A 15,782-nucleotide genomic window follows, 5' to 3' on the forward strand; every position below is an offset into this window, starting at 1 on the left:
GTGTTTTATTCATTTGTACCTACTCAAATAACATCCACATGCATTTTACATACTCAGAGACAAAACGTATTAAGTATGAATTGTTGCTTATTCAGTGTGTCTCTTGCATGTATGTCCAGTGCTGACTTCCCCTGCAAAGAAGGGCTGTGTAGAAGCTGCTGCACACATTAAAAAGATATTGGAGCAGCGTGGAATATTCTTCTGGACAACTCTTTCTCCACTTGCTCAGTGACAACCCCCTGACAATTTCTTTCTTTTTGTTTTCAAACCTAAACTTTGTTTCTTCCCTTTCTGCTAAGCTTGCAAGCCTTTCAGACAATACCACTTCCAATAATTCACTAAATAATACCTAATGTCTTAAAACTTTTATAGCACTTTGGGTTTGCAAGCTGGAAGAGTTTTTACAGCCTCTGAGGCTGCCACAAATCAGAGAATTCATTATACAGCAAAATATACTCTCAAATTGAGACTGTTCTTGAAAACAAGCCTATTTTTTTCTGCAACAATAGTTGCAAAATTACTAGAGGTTTTAAGCCAAATAGACTCTCTCACCTATGAAATAAGATATGTCTGTGTTAAATCATTTTTGAGGCAGACATAATAGTGGAGAAAGAGTTCCTACTCTCCTCCTTCACCAAAGTGACCCAGCCAAAGATCCATTTTTAATCAGTTATGGAGTGGCTGGAAAGGCTCAGGTTACTGCAAATCACTGCAGCTGCTTCTTCCTGGGTGACCCTTGCTATTCCTCTCGTAAACTATTCATTAGAGAAAGAGGTAGTGGGTTTGTTTGGTTAGTGTTTGTTTTGTTTGCTTTCTCTCTCTCAAATCTTTAGTTTAGGTATGGAAGATGCACTCCTGCCCTGAAATATCAAAAGTAGAGTTTAATCACACACACACAAAAAAGCTAAAGAAATATAAATGGAAATGAAAAATAACCCTGGACTTAATGCTGCTCGTTGTCCCCTCTTATCTTGCACAATATCAAGAAGAGTGTGATTGCATTTCTGTGCCCCAGCCGAGCTGCTTCTAGTAAACAACAGCAGCCAGAGGAAGACACTGGGGATGCCAGTTATTTTGGGCAGAGGCAAAATGACAAGCAGATGTCTTGTGGCAAGGCAAATTGATAACATTTCATTATTTTGCTCTTCTCTATAGTAGAAACTGAAATAAGCTTTGGTTGTCTATAAAGCAAGCCCAGAAAATATGGCAGTTTAAGCAGTAGACTCTCTGGTCTTCTTTATTGTTACTTTCCGTAGCAATATATAATCCTGATCCAAAAAATCCAAGATTTGTTTTGGTCAGGGGAAATTGTGACCCCCCCCACCCCCCCACCCATGTGAAGCTGCCAGGTTTTACACTCTTTCTAGTCAGGAATTGACAATTCACAGAGGTGACACCTGGCAGGGATTCCTAAGGACTTCTCACTTGAAGGTGCCATCAAAATGGGTGTTAAGCAGGTGAATGAGACAGTGTCACATCCACACTGACATTGAGTTAAAGCTGGATCCATTTAACATTTAAGAACGGAAAGGCTTATGCTCTGATGGATTACCAGTTGTGAGATGTCAGCCTTGGATCTACGAAAATGCTTTTGTTGCAGTAAAGATTTCCCTAACTCTCACAGCATCCTTGTGCTGTCCACTGCCCGTCTCCCATTTTGTTAATACTCATATACTTCTGTCTTTTCCTTCAAAACAGAAAAGGACATCTATTACTTATGTAATGAAAGGTCATTTTTTTCCCCTCTCTTGATTTCACAGCTGCTGTAAAGCAAATAATTTTGTGTCTTCTTTTTTACAGTATACCTAACATATACTGATTGCTTTTGGCAAAATTATGTTAGCACAATCTCACTACATTACTTTGCTGAGTGTCTCTACATTACAGGAGATCTACGGCCATTAAGAGAGAAAAAAGCCCAGTCATTAGGTTTAAAATAGGGTAGGAGATGAAAACACTTCACATTGCTCTTACAGACTTAATCTAGTTTCTGGGAACCTTTCCTTTCACTGCTGCTGAAGATAAATTGGGCTTTCTTACTCTTTTACTAAGTCCTTGACAATCAAAAGTCTAAATAAGAGAACTGTTAAGTAACACATGATGAACTAAATAATTTACTTACTGGAGGGCTTCCTTAGCAGAGCTTTTTCTGTCTGAAGATTAAGGGCTGTCAGTAGACTTCAAAATCTGTTGCTTTTCAAGCTCTCCCTTGCCAGGAATACATCTGGTTTATCTAACTGACTGTAAATGTTGAGCTTTAATTGCTTGCTGGAAAGTCTGCATGACAAATCTACAACCCAGATTCCTTATTTAAAGAACTTCCTGAACATCTTTATTGAGGAAAACAAACAAACAAACTTACTTGATATCATGTCTTTACTTTTTTTTACATATTGCATCAAAAGATCAACAACAGGAGGTATCTGTTCTATTGCATTCTTCTTTATTATTCTACATTTCAGCTCTTATAAAAATTAGATAAATGACATAATTTTAAACACACAAACATGTATTGTCAAGAAAATTATTTTGTCATTATGACACATATGTGGTACCAAGCCCAGAAGAAGGAGAAAGAATTGAAATATAAAACTGCTCCATGGGGTAGGAAGTTCAAAATATTTTCAAATAGATGTGTTTACAAACAAAATGGTAATGTCAGAGAAACTGGAGAATCTCCATTGCAGAACTCTGAAGGAACTGCTCCAGACCAGAGAACAAAATTTGAAAGGGGGGAAAAATACACCAAGATTGACCTTGTTTTTTATTGGCAGCTAACAACATTGGCAAATACAGGCAGCGTGCTATTGAGACGAGTGAGACAAGCTCAGGAGGCAGCACCCATGGCACAACCCGAATCACACACAGAGAAACGTGTCACCCACGTACTGAGGGACAGAGGTGGCAAGAGGTGACTGTACAAAGGCACTCAAGGGCAAAGAGCTGTTCTACTCTTCAGTGACACTGCATCAGATGAACATCACAAAAAGCAAGACCTGCAGGGGTTAGATGCCCTTAGGAGCAGCTGTGATTCAACTCTTCAAATGTTGGTTGCAACTCCAGAAACGTCTATGTATTTATGTATATGTATTTCCAATGGCTTTACTATCTCCTCCCCTATGAAGACAGAATGGTAGAAAGCATATGGGGCTGCTTTTCCTTACCTTTACTCCGTTTTTATTTAGGCAACTGCCTGTTGCTTCTCTAAGCAGAAAACAGTCTTAAGTAAAACTTGCCTATTGCTTAATGTGCTGCTCTGCAGTCACATTCAGTTCTGTGTGTTGCAGACCCCACTTCTCAAGCATACACACATTTTAGTACTCAAAGTTATGGAAGAATTGCTTGAACTTGCCCTCGTCTTGACCAGATTTCTTTAGAGATTTAATTCATGCATTTTAGCACAAGATGGATTACAGCAATACGCTTTTCGCTGATGTCTCAGAGGTAGGTGTTGGTAAACTACGAGCAAAATGTTGCTGTCAAAGACTTGACACATGCAAAGTACCAAGAGCCCAATTTTGTCAGTTTTATGTTGCCTGTCTGTTAAAGAATGAAAAAAAAGTAGAAAATCAGCCCAGAACAACCAATGTCAAAAAAATCAGATCTGTGAATTAGAAGGCAGAAGGATGAAAGAGGTCATAATGCCCTTTCCTACTCACCCATCTTCCCTTTCACAGTTCTGTCCTACAACTAACTCTACAGACCATGCCACCCACGCAGTCATGGGGAAATCTTGCTCCTGTCTGCATCAGTGACAAACTTTGGCCTAGAGCAATTTGTCATTTGGAGACATGGAATTTGATCCTTGTCTCAGTTACACAGGTAATTCCCTTGTAACAATGCTAAAGTACATGGAAGTGTTATCTTTCTTATAATTCTCTCATTACAATTCACAAATGGTTAGATTTTCAGTGGCATGCTATTGTTTCCTATCACCTTTTCCTTAAACAGGCTAGTCTTTAAGTGATTTCTCATATAAAACCATCCACAGAGGGTTTACAGATTAGAGAACTTGCTGTTTGTCAAATCAATTGTTTCTCAATATTGGATAGGGAGGAGTAAAACAATGCTGCTGGGTAATTCTGTAAACTGAGATTAGCTTAAACTATGTTATTTAACACAGAATCCCTCTCCCCTCCCACCCCCCAAAATTGGTGGAATATGTATGAAGAATTCCAAATAATTGCTTGATTGTGATGCTAATATGAAAGAAGAGTGCTTACATTTCTCTCTCTCTCTCTCTTTCTCCTCCTTTTGTATGCAACTTCGAGACCTTTTCTGAAAGCATTTCCAGTTTCTAGTCATCTTTAATTTACTGGTATTCAGAAACACAAGGAGGAAGGAAAGGGAGAAAAAGGAAGGTATGTTTAAGCTTTAGAAAACTCACCAGAAAAAGATGAATGCCCAATTTAACTCCAAAATGCAATACCATTTGATGTCAGATAAAAGGCTGGATTTTCATTTACTCTGTTAATCATAAATACAATGAAGAGAGGAGAATATCTTTTTTAATTATTTCATTTCATCACAAGTATGATTTCAGTGATGCAGATCATAAAAATGCCTTCACTGGGGTGAATTAAAAACCTTTCACTTACATACTCCAATAAAACCACCAGAGCAAATTGTTTTATCGAGTCCTCTTTGCCAGTTACACATCCCCTCTGGGAGGCAGTGATCTGAATTTGTGTCAGACACTGATCTCCAAGCACAGTTAGAATTACCAGTGATAGCTGGAAAAGGAACTTGTTAAATAAAGTGTATTAGTAGCAATAATAAACATAAATGAATACTTGTACATAATCGCAGGTGATCATGAATAGCGAGCTCTGGAGTTGTGTTGGACTGTTAAGAGGACAACACCAATAGGTGATGGATGAGGGTGGTGAAACACTGGCCCTGGTTGCCCAGAGAGGTGATGGATGCCCTGTCCCTGGAAACATTCAAGGCCAGGCTGGACGGGGCTCTAAGCAACCTGATCTGGGTGAAGATGTCCCTGCTCATGGCAGGGGGTTGGACCAGATGGCCTTTAAAGGTCCCTTCCAACCCAAACTGTTCTATGGTTCTGTGAATGCTGCTCTAAATCCCCACTATTCTCATACCAGATTTTGCTGTCAGCAACATGGAATCAGTGTGATTATTGGAAGTTTGTCATCAGATACTGGAATTCCTAAAAACTGAGGAATTTCATCTCCAACACCTGCAAGAAAACACAATTCTCTATCTGCAAGCAATGAGCCTGAGAATTGGGGGAAACTTTAACAAGGAAGCAAGGATAGGTCTAATGAACTAAATGAATTAGTCAAGTACAGCTCAGATAGGTGTCATGATCTCCACATGTCGTTGTCCCTTCCCCATGCACTGAACTCCAGTTGCACTCAGCTGGAAGTGGGAAACATGGTCCTGAGGCAACTTTGGACTGGTCTCTCTCAAATCTTTTGTGAAACATTGTCTCCTCCAATTCTAGGAGTCCACTTTCTAAAGCAGCTTTTTTTCCTTAGTGGCTACACAGAAATAGCCTGACATGAATTCACTCTTCTCTGCTGCAGCCCCCTGCATCTGCAGGGGAAGGCTCCTCCGTGAGGCATCGTCCTCCTCCCTCCAGGAGCCCTGTGATCTGTGCCACACTATCGCTTCTGCTTCTCATCATAGTGCAGAAACACTGTTTGAAGCAACATATAAAAACATGGCTGTGTCCCCACTGGATGAGACACCCTTCTTACCAGAGACTGTGTCATTTCCATCTCTGAGCCCTAAACTCCTTTCTCAGCTTAAATCAATTGCTTAACCAGATTTACATTATTTTTACAGATATGCTGGCTCACAAAGCATCACAGGAGGAATTTGGAGTTTAAGAAGCTGCTTCAGTCCAAGCTCCCAATATTTGAAACATAGGAAAGGGCACCTCCACCTCTGTAGTTGTTTGCCTGGCAGGGCTGGGCAGTGGTAGCGGTTCATCTGCTAATTAAGATGAGGGGTTTTTGAGACTGTTCCATGCACAGGGGCAAAGGCCTCCTTACTTTGGTCTACACGGCTTATAGGTATTCCTCAAATGGAAGGCAACAGCAAAGGATCACAGAAGGATCGATGTGTGGAGATGCAGCTCCAAGAAATCAATCTGCAAAAGAGTCTGAGGGAATGTTTTTTTTTTTTTGCTACTTGTTCATATCTAGAACAGCCAAAAAACATCTTCAGAAATAAAATCCCTATGGAAATGATTAATATTCTGTTTATATCAAAAGAAAGGTAAGGATCATTGAATGAATAGCAGAATATTGAGAAAAACCACAGATAGTTTTTCCTCCTGTAACTTTCTCTCACTGCATCGCTAATTTTAATACTGAGTTTAATACTACTAAATCCTCACTTACACAACTAAGTCTTCAGTCATGCTGTTAAGTAACACTGTGTATTCAAATTAGTGTTTTGATGACAGAGTCCCGAGAGCCTCCAAAAGCAAACCAAGGAACTGCTCTCAATGTTTTCTTGTCACTTCTGTGGCTTGTCTCTCCGAAGAACAAAATACTGCCTTAATAAAAACATCAACTTGTTACTAATCTCTGCATTAACTTTGGAAACTGGAATGACCCAAGGATCAAAGCATCTGTCCACCCTTTTCAGCTGCTGCTCTTCAGAATGCTCTCAGGTTGAGCAAAACTTTGCTGCAGTCAGTAAGCCCTGGGCTTATGCCTTAAGTTTCAGAATTTGCCAGTCCTGCAGCATTATGGTGCCTCTTCTGTAACAGGCAGAAAGCCCCAGCCTGCAAGTCCCTTGGCCATACTTTGGAAGCATCGGGCTTAGATGCATTTGTGAACAAACTACATCCACAGAAGGTCCCATCCCGAACCAGCCCTGTGCCAGCAGCTCACCTGCCACCTCTGCAGGGACATGAGCAGCTTGTGCTCCCCAGGTGATGGTGCTGCAATGGGGTGCTCTCCTTAAGTTCTATTTATTCTAAAAGGAAATTTTAAGTTTTATTCAACTACAACATGTTTTTTTTTTTTGCCTTGTAGCTCTATCATGTCCAAAGCCTAAACACAGGTTTGTTCTCCCTTACACAGAGCAAAGTACAGATTTGCAAAGCCAGTATGAGAATAATTCTTGAACCTACTAGTTGTTCTTATTAATCTAGGCTGGACCTGAACTGGAAGAGCAGGTTTGGAAGGTTTGCCAGGGCCTGCTGAGTTGCTTGCCAGTGGATTTTCAGGGGTGGTGCTCTGGAGAGGACACGCTGGCACAATAAAACCTGCTCACACACCAACAGCAGCTCACTGCTGCATTTTTTCCCCCTATACAGGCAGCAGGGATGATGCATTTCATGGATCGATCACTATGGGCTAATGCTCTTCCATAAAGATTATCTCTGTGTTGCCAAAGAAGAAACACAAAAGGATTTTAATTTTTTTTTTTTTTTTTTTTTTTTTTTTTTTTTTAATAACAGATCCAGACACACCAAGTGGTGGTTTTGTTCCAGTGTGTTGCACTGAGAGTATAAGTCACAGCTCTCTCATGCAAAGTCAGGATGATGCACCAGGGATTGTTTTAACAGGCTGATTCGCCTCCCTGAACACTGGGTTCATATTGCTGCTGCGTTACAAGCTTGACTAATACTGGAGAGATACATCCTGAAATCATCACTGAGCAAATACAAGTGGAAAGATGTGTGCGTTGTTCTCTGAAGACTCAAAATAAGTCACATTTTGAATGCCTAATTTAGCAGAAAGTATTACAAATAAGAAAGGCAGGAAAAAGAAATGAAACGTAACTTTCTGCTGCTGGAGTTTCAAATGAGACATGCCAGGGCTGTTCCCTAAAAATAAAACAAAGAATCAGGCAACAATGACTGGGGAAAGAACGCAATTTGAGGGGGAGATGATAAAGGACAATAAAAATCAAACCCACAAACTGTAAATATTTGCTGATAATCAACAGAAGTTAATTAGAACCTGCCTCTTGAAACTCTGTCAAGCTGTTGCACTGGCTGCACCATTAGTACAGTGGAGCTAAAATGGGTCTTTCCAGAATGAGACATAATTTGTGTGGGCTAAATGGACACCTGGAGATACTGCCGTTATATGGGTATTACTAGGGAAATATATAACCATTAGGGATATATATAACTAGGGATACATATAACCATTACTGGGGGCAATGGTTATAACTTCTAGACCTCAGGTGATTGCCTGAAGCTTTGTAGGAGGAAGAACACCAGGGTTTGAGCACAGGTGCCACACATTCAGGAACTGTGATTGGGAGAGATTTATCCAAGCTCTCATTAAGGTAATAAATAGCTATGGCAAATAGTCCTAGGAAGAACCGGCTGCAATAGCAGGTGATGCCCAGGGTAGTACACTGGAGGCCAGGGGAAGTAGCTCAAGTGTTTTGAATTTAGCCAGAAATACAAAACATACTGAAGAATTTTTTTATTTGATCACTTTGGACACTCATGAGGTGCTGTGTGCGGTGAGTAACCCATATCACACAGCGTCCTTGCCGCCCTGTAATGAGCCGTCTATGAGGCTCCCCAAGAGCTCTCACGGTAGATGTTGGTCCATTGCCAGGAGAATTCTCCCCAAGAAATCTACTTCTGGTTCTGCGAGATCCTTGGCAAGAAAAAGATGCTTTTATAAATATTTACAAGAAACAAGAAGGACGACGACTCATGAATGCAAAGTGAATTCTGTGTTTTCATCAAACAGTATCCACAAACATTTTCTTTCCATCTATCCCATAGAGATTATTTTAACTAAGAAAACTCTTTTCCATTTGTTAACAGAGAAGAGATACTACAAAGACTAATAGGAAAATTATCAGGAGATTTGAAGAAGTAAAGTAAATAACTAAATTGCCTCCATAGTTACTTGTTCCATCTCTTTCCATTAATAATAAAATATAGAGATGGAAATAGCCTCTGTACATTTAGGATATTCCCAGCCAGTCCAAGAGTGTCCTGTCAAGTGCGTTTTTTTATTTTCCCCTTTTCTTTTAGTTTTCCCAGACCATTTGAAGTTTTCACCAAGAGAAGAGACCTCCTGCCACTTTCTCTTCTATTTATATATGCTAATCAAGAAGTTCAGCTGATATTCATTTATTGTATTAAGACAGGGTACAAATTTGATGCCTGAGCATCGACTGTGTGGCTGGGGCAGCTCCAGCAGTCAGGTACTGAGCTCTCCAGCTGCCATTTGGCAACAGAAATGCATTCTTGCCTCTGCAAAATGACTCCGCTGCATTCAGTTGCAACCGTTTCTAACTGCAAAAACCAGCATGCAAAACCAGAGGGCAAACCAAGGGTGACTAAAAAAAAAACCAGTTTTTAATATTCTTTTTTCTCTGCAAGCTTTGTTTTATATTCTCTATTATGTATTCATTGGGAAGGATCAAAATCTATTATTTTCCCACTTGCTGAGTGGGAGGCACAGGTGGGGCTTTTCCCAAGCTCCTCTCTCAGCTAAAAGCCCCTTTTCCTTCTCTTTTTTTTTTTTTTTGGGGGGGGTGGAGGGGACACAGTAGGGACAGTCCCACTCTTCCCACACCTTCCCTGCCCACAGCCACGGCAGCACTCAGACACCCCCATGACAGGGGCTCCCTGACCAGGACAGATGCAGAAGGGACACCAGGAAATGCCACTGCGTGCGGGATGGTCCTTGCGAGCCACCAGCAGCACTTGGCAAGAAGCACCAGGTTGCTCGCTGGCATCTCTGGTGTTTTCAGGTACCGGTTGTGCAAGCCCAGCAACTCCAAAAACTTTTTAATCATTCCCTCCCCCATGTTAATTTTCAGTCATGAGTTCAGCTAAGTGAACCATTAAAAGTGAAACAAACTGAGCTGAGCTACAAATGAAGATGTGCCTCAGGCAGCCAACACGTTTCTTTTTTAACTTCCATCTGTCGAGCGCTGCTTCTGAGGGATGTGACAAAAAAGCACCTTTGCTTACGAACAGCTTTGCTCTCCTGCTGATGGGTGGCCTTGCTGAGGAAGAGGAGGGAGAGGCTGTGGAGCTTGAATCTAATACTCAGGCCTTTTGAATCTGTTGGTTGATTTGAGAACTACATGGAAGGGGAAAATAATAAATCAAAATTCAGATAAAATAGGTCTCCAGAAAGCTGGCTTGGATGACGATAGTCACTTTCCCTTTAAATGAAACTAACAACAGGCTGGGGGGGGTCAGTCCCAGTCCAGGGGGGTCACCCCAGTTTGGGGGTCACCCCCAGTTTGGGGGGGTCACCCCCAGTTTCGGGGCACAGTCCCAGTTCGGGGGGGGTCACCCCCAGTTTGGGGGGGGTCACTCCCCGGGTTCCCGCCCCCCCCGCTCCAACAGCCCCAGCGGCACCAGGAACAGGTTGAGGGGGGCACATCCCGACCCCCCTCCAGCCGCCCGTGGGGGGGTCCCCGGGGCCGGGGGGGTCCCCGTTTGCCGGGGGGGTGTCCGGGGGGGCTCGGGGCGCGCTCAGGAGCCCCCAGTTCTACCGGAAGTGGCTGTTGAGGGCGGGAAAATCCAGCGCCCCCAGTTCCCGGGGGAGGGCGCCCAGCAGTGCCAGCAGCACCGCGGACTCTGACGGGGGCACAGGGTCAGGACCCCCCCCAAGGGCCCCCAGTTACCCCCACGGGACCCCCACAACATCCCCAGGGGACCCAGGCGTCTGGGGACCCCAGTGTCAACATCCGTGGACCCCCAGGACCCCCAGTCATCCCCCAGGACCCCCAGGGCAACCCCCCAGAACCCCAAATATACCCCACCCCAGGGCCCCCAGGTCTACCCCGCAGCCCGGGGGGCCCCAGGAAATACACATATCAAAATACAACACCCTCCCAGCTGCGCAAGATAGCAAAGAGAACAGCCTAAGAATTCATCAGAATTATTATCCCATTTCACACCAGCACCTGATACTAAGAGGCATCTATCCAAACTGTCAGACTTCTTAGCAATGCTGCTGGGACAGCAGGTCTACCCCCTACCCCAGGGCCCCCAGGTCTACCCCCCAGCCCAGTTCAAAAAGGAGACTAACTGTCCTGTCCCTGAAGAGTTTACAACTAAGAGTTGTACAGAAATTAATGTATCCCTCCATTTGCTCATGGGAAACATAGATGTATTAAAAAAATTACTGACTGGCAATCCAAAAAACATTGAAAGCATTTCACCAGCAGTATGAGAGAGAAACCATCTTGGGTTTTACAGAGTCATGCGAGGCTCAGGGGTTTTTTCACTTTCCTGAGGTTGGCAAACTAAAAGCCTCTGACAGCAACAAGGGCTTTGTGGGAGCTGAGAGCCAGCTGAGTAATTATCTTTAAAAAAACATTCATTGAGATCATTGGTAGTAATTCCACCTGAAATGTACCAAAGACGTTTTTTATAAGGTATACAAAAGGTAAAATGACTTCTGGTGAATCTGGGTTATTTCTTCCCAGGAATACTATTCACAAGATGATGTTGATTCTGAGATCAGCCCTGACCTGGACAGTGCTTTACAGTTTGCAGGCTTGGCACACCATGGAATTAGTTCTTGGAGGAGGAAGAAACAGCAGCAAGGGAAGTGGCACAAATGCAAACTGATGGTGATGCAACAACTTTTAACAAATGCAGAAAGATGATAACCTGTTGGCAGCTCTTAACTATGATGCTCTGGATACTATAGCTCAAAGGTCCTGAAACAGCCAGTTATGAGAGTTGGCAAGAAACCGGGGACAACCCCTCTATATGGATCCTGTTTCTTGTGCCATTTCCGTAAGTGTTTTCCATGAAATATTCCAGCAGGAGCCAGAACTAGGTGGAAGATGGTCAAAATTCGTGCACTACATTAAGATAATGAATTATACGTGCTGTCATTTTTCAAACTTATAAATGGAAACAAAACACCAAATTTCTCTAATAAAATTTTTCATTTTAAAAAACAATTCTGCAGAGCTGAATTTTATGTTGAAAATTAACAAAAAAATAATTTCATGGTTGGGCTTCATTTCAAGTTCAACTTACAAAAGTAGAAAGCTTTTTTGTTACCCAAAGGACTTATCTCATATATACACTTGATGCAAGCTTATTTCAGGCAAAGAAACTCTTTAATGAAACATGATTTTAAATGCTTCTCTCGAACAACGTATTTAATAATTCCAGAAATAGGTGAAGATTAACAATAGGGCAGAATGTAACTAATTCTACATTTATACAGTCCTAAAATTACCTTTGGCCCTTCGAAGGCAACCGCAAGACTGATGTGGCCCCCCGTGAAAATGAGTTTGACACCTTGCAACAGGGTAAATAGGAGAAGTTTTGTCTCTGTGTTTGGCTTTTCTTTGAGACTTACTCCTTGAGTTGAATTTAATTTTGCCCTTTCATGTCCCTGAGATGTATTGCAGGATTGCCAGCCAAGAAATCAAAATTTTACCTCTGTGGCACCTGGATTTCCTGAATTCAGATACCCTGCCTTTTACATTAGCTTCAATATGCACGTTCTGAAGAAAAACATTTTTACATCCATTCCTTTAGCTATAGATCGAGCTTCAGAGACCTGGCTACAGCTTTCCCTGACCTCAGCTATGTTGGTTATTTCCAGCATCCATAGTAGGACTTGTAATACTACACCTGCAGCAGAAAGACAAGCACCATAAAGGACAGAAACAGGCTTGAGAGATGTAAACTGAGCAAAACTTAAAAAACCTGCAGTCTGTGACAATACCCATGCAAAGCTAAATTCTGGAAAATATGTGGAAATTCACTGGGCAAGTAGTTCTCTTGCTTCCTTGTTTCCTAATGTATCACCAACTCTTTTCTCACTAGTTTGTAATACTTATTCACTGACTTGGCAAAACACACACCAGTAGATAGTTTGCATGACATCTCATCTGAAGAAAGCACTGCGTAGAGATATTTTTTTATTGGTTTCAACATAACTCTGTATTATATACAATTATTAAAATCCTTTCCATATGTTGAATCGGGACTGATTTTGTTGCTTGGATAGAGAAAAAAAATGTTCAAAGCAACACCAGCTCTACTGGTTGTGCTGAAATATTAAAAAGTATAAATTATTTATATACAGACTGAGAGAAGAGAGATGAGTTCTTCAGAACATTACATATATAAATTATATAAAATGCTTTATTTGAGAAGAAGTTTAATTTGTTAGAAAATGTCCACCTGAACTTACTTAATTTCATTTTTTCTTTTTAAAAGTCAATGTTACCCAACGTTTAGAAGATTATTAGAATTTTAGCTCAACACTTTGAAAACAGAAGAAAAACCTACCTCTCATCAACTATAAACATTGTCTCCCTCTATAACAAAGCCAATTACATTTATTGAAGATGTGCCTTGAACAAAAGGGAACACTAGATTTTTATTGTAGCAATAAAGACCTTCATCAAATAATTTCTAATATATTATTTCAATAGTTGAGTTCTGAGCATACTCTGCAGGACAGCTGCAGAGTAAAATGGCACCATAGTAAAGTCCCAGCCCTTTATGGATCTTAGTGAAGTTTTTATTTAGTTATATTCTAGTAGACCAAGCACTGCTTCAACAGCAAAATTGCTTAAGATTAAAAAAATCTACAAAAGCTTTCCTAATGGTGTGGTTTGTTCTACTTAAAGAGTGGCCTCTTTTGTGTTACTTTCTTTATTCGGGTTTTCTTGCTGAGATTTCTTTGAGGTCTGGATCAAAGCTACAGTTTAATTTTATTTCACATTGTGTAGTATAACTTATCGCATATAAACTTGCAGCAGGGAAATAAATATCCCCTCACCTTAAGTGCTCGTTTATTGTTCTTGATATGTCACCCTTGATTAAAATACAGAGCTTGCTTCCCAGCCTGAAATTAGCTTTTCATTTTAAGTGACTAACATTCAGATCTGAAAAATAGCAGCCCATTTGTTTCAATATTTACCATATCCTTTCAGAAGGGGCTTACATTATGGCCAATTAGTAGTTAATTGTGATTCATAATTCAAACATTTGCTTGCTATTTGGAAACGCAGAAACTGGGCTGCAGGCTCCCTGCCTTTCACCCAGAGACGGTGACAGACTTGGGATGGTGCTGCAACAACTGTCAAAACTTGGCACATCTTAATCTCGGGAATAGAGGGAAAGGAAGACAATATACAAGTTGTTCAGAAAGAGCCATTGGCCTCTTGCTTTGAATACCTGCTCTGGGTCTGTGAAGGTGTCCACTGCAGAATCTGAGTTCAAGACAACACACATCAGTTCCTGCTTTCTACTTGCTGGATCCTCAGGGTTGTATCTATACAAGCCTTTTACTCAGTCTTGCTTGCTTTTCTGCCTCTGACTATGCATATGGGAAAAGGCAGACACAATCTTACTCTAGAAATATATCCAAGAAAGAGCGTTATATAGGGATCATAAATGGAAGAAGGAACTGATGTCTCTCTAAGCCACATGCGTCCCTGCAGTGGCAAAGCAGTTTAATACCTGGTTACAGTGAACTGGAAGCCAGGAACTCAGTTCAGTCCAGATTCACCCTGTCTGAACTGGAGAGCTGATGAGCATCCACAAACCCCATCTCAGTGATTTCAATGAAAGAAGCTTTCATGTCCAAGCCTGAAAGTCCAGCTACACAGGAATGCCAGGCTTTATACTTAGCACATCTGTACTAAGCACAAAGTACATAGTACTTTGGGGGTGTGTGGTACAAATATTTTCATTTAGTTGATTTTCAGAGGTGATCTGCACTATCCAAACAGGGTACATGTATCAGCAAACTAGGAAAGGATACCTCTTCCAGGCTCAAAAATGGCTCAGACAGCAAATGCACAAATAAATTGGGTACAACACCACCTGACAGGCAGCCTCCTCTACTGCGGTGTGGCCAGCGTTGCCTGCAAAAGGAAGCGGCGTTTCTGAGTAATTCTCCAAAGATGACTTTCCTGCTGAGCTCCGCGTACGACTTTGCTGTCACCACTGCAGAACTCGGGCTGTCCCCAGTGCCCCTTCTCCACAGCCACATGAAGCCTACGGGGCTCACTCACCAGCACTTAATCTTCTGCTGACACTTTACTGCTTTCCATTTAAAAAACATGATTCTCCTGGATTACTGTCATCGCTATGGGCAGCATTTTGTGCTGGAAGGCAAGTGGAATAACAACTTTCAAACAACTTTATTTTAACGATTCTTCTAGTGGACTGTAGACAATTTTGATAAAGCAGCACGTAACAGGATTGAATTCTCAGAGCAATCAGTCTCCCAAATGGAAGAAAATATGATAACGAGAGATTGAAGTACACCCAAGTTGTTTTTCCCCATACTGGCTTACTCATCTCCTAGCTTCTGTTCTTTTCTCTTTCCCCTATCTGTTCCTGTTTATTATTTTCAGAGTTGTTTTATATGAAAAAAAAAATACCTTCCAAAAATGTGCCCTCAGTACCAGGCTCTCAACAATTTCAGCAAGGACTGCTTCTAATCTACATCATAATTGGCGCTCAAAGTTTTTTGAGGTTCTCTTAATAGAAATCTCACGGCAGAGAGTCACAAAGCAGTCTAAGGGCTAAAAAAAATGATAATCACCATCACCTAGCAAAGCAGCCACTGAGAGATCATAATTTTAATCACACATTTTAAGAGACAACACCAAGAAGCTGAATTTTTCACAAAGGTCTGTGCCTAAAGGCAAAGATTATTCGGATATGATGGTTTTACCCTTAAACAGTGAAGCGATTTATTGAGATGTACTGTGACAACTACCAAATTACAGCTGTGGAAGGATTTGTGTGAAATATCCAACCAGAGAGGCTTTTCTAATCAGTGCTATCTCATCTTTTTTATTAGCACTGC

Source organism: Streptopelia decaocto, assembly GCF_964273445.1.
Source record: "Streptopelia decaocto genome assembly, chromosome: 14".
Classification (NCBI taxonomy): domain Eukaryota; kingdom Metazoa; phylum Chordata; class Aves; order Columbiformes; family Columbidae; genus Streptopelia; species Streptopelia decaocto.